Raw genomic sequence first — 2,161 nt, forward strand, 5'->3', positions numbered from 1 at the left:
ATTTTGTTTGTATAATAAACATATTATTTTATTAGAAATTTACTTTAATTATATTATTAGAAAAGCATTTGAGTTATATAATGAAATATTTGTATTAACTATTTTTCCAATATACCATTTTTGATCATTTTACATGTTTATAAGCTAGTTTTTGTCAAACATAATTTGTTTATCAGCTAATTGATTAGCTAAAAGCTAGCTTATCGGTAATAAACTAGTTTTTCAGTTATTAGATAGTTTATCAGCTATTTTGCTAAACATAGCCAATGTGAAAAAAGACACAAATTTATTGTAGAAGAAATAAAGCAGACAACAAGAATCATTACTTGAGCTATTGACTTGAAGATGATGTATTGTAGAACAACATACATCTTTCCCACAAGCTAGTTCACCCATTTCCGGTCCACATAACCCCACCCTTCGTCTTCGATCAAAACCTTCCCCCTGCATATCCTCACCACTTCCTTTTAGACAAATGAGGTCGAAGCAACAAAGGTCGATGTATCAGCCCTTGCCTTTCCTCACCCCTCCCTTAGCTTCTTTGAACCTGTTCTATTTCCTCTCCCGTTCAAAGCAACCATTTAGGGTTTTCTGGTCTTCAAAGCAATTGTGAACCAACCATCGAAGCACCCCTAATTTCTTTGTCATGTTCCAGTTTAGGGTTTTAATGTTCTTTTTTTGATATTGTCGAGTATGATTGTTTTTGTATGAATCTGATTCAGATTTAGATATTCGATTAAGAGATTGTTTGACAGTTGTTGAATGACTTGGTGCAAAATGATTAAGAGGCTCTCATGATATATTGCAAAATGAAATATAATTGTTTGATAATTATTTACAAGGAAATATGGTTAAGAGAGGCACATGATACAAAATCATTCAGAGAGTTTCATAACCCTTAAGAGACTGATTTTTTTTACCAATCAAGATTCATTTCTTAACGATTCAGAGACTGTCTCTTAATGAAACTATTAAGTAGTAAACAAACAACCAGCAAATTAAAGTTTGAATGTTTTGGTACGAATCTGATTTAGTTTTGGGTTTGAATGTTTTATCATAAATGTGATTTAGGTTTGAATGTTTGATTAAAGTTGGAATGTTTTTTGTACGAATCTGATTTGGGTTTTGAATGTTTTTAATTTTAATCATGGTGGTGCAGTTCTGGGACAATCATGGTTGGTGGACGGTGGTGGTGTGGGTATGAATGTTCTTAAATTGAGGAAGATGGAGGTGGGGAGAAAGAAGATGGGTAAAAAGAGGATATTGCCCCTGACATGAGGGGCACATATGGTTGAGTTAAAGGAGGTGGTGTTACGATGTTAAATCACGAGGCTAATATGTTATATACGTTAAACATAAAATAAGAACCACTAGTATACTTATGTGTTTTAAGGACCAAAACAGAAAAAAGAGGCATAAGAGAGGGACCAACAATATAATGCACCTTGTAATAAGTTAATTCTACGAGCAAAAGGTCAAGCCAACGATTATTATACTTGTATCAAGAAACTACCATAAGTAATAAGTCTCAAATAACCGTACGTTTATGCATTTGTTAGAAAAAGTCAAATATAAAAATTGATGATGAACATCTGGAAAAAAACCTAGGGATTAAAATGATTAACTTTTTCGTTAAAAATGTGAAGCCGCACAAATATTTATCATATATGCATTGAGCGACTAAGTAAAGGAGTGAAACGAGTGTGCTCAATATATTGAGTGTCAACCATGTCGTTATCGTCTTAAAGAACCTCTTAGGATCGGATTTATGTAACTCTCAGTGGGTTTCATGTCACTACAAAATTATTTTGGTGTAAAAACATTTACGTGACACTGTTTTATGTCGTTATAAACGAGTCTTACATCACTTAACTATTTTGTGTATAGTACACTTTCTATGAGAGCATATCAAAATCATATTGTATGGTAAATTTATATGAATTCCATTTCCAAAAAAAAATGATAGGGGGCGAAGGATGTGGGGCCTTAGGGTTCTGTCACTCTGATGGTTATATTCTAAGTGAGATTATCTTATGATAATTTGAAGTCCAACAAGGAGTTCAGGGGAAGGAGGGTAACATGGTTTGCTTTTTTGGAATGAGGCTAAATTAATTAACGTGTCTTCATTTCAGTTTGCAGGTTTATATATATATATATATAT

The sequence above is a fragment of the Cynara cardunculus genome (assembly GCF_001531365.2).
Source record: "Cynara cardunculus var. scolymus isolate 2C chromosome LG 5, CcrdV1, whole genome shotgun sequence".
In the NCBI taxonomy this organism is placed as follows: domain Eukaryota; kingdom Viridiplantae; phylum Streptophyta; class Magnoliopsida; order Asterales; family Asteraceae; genus Cynara; species Cynara cardunculus.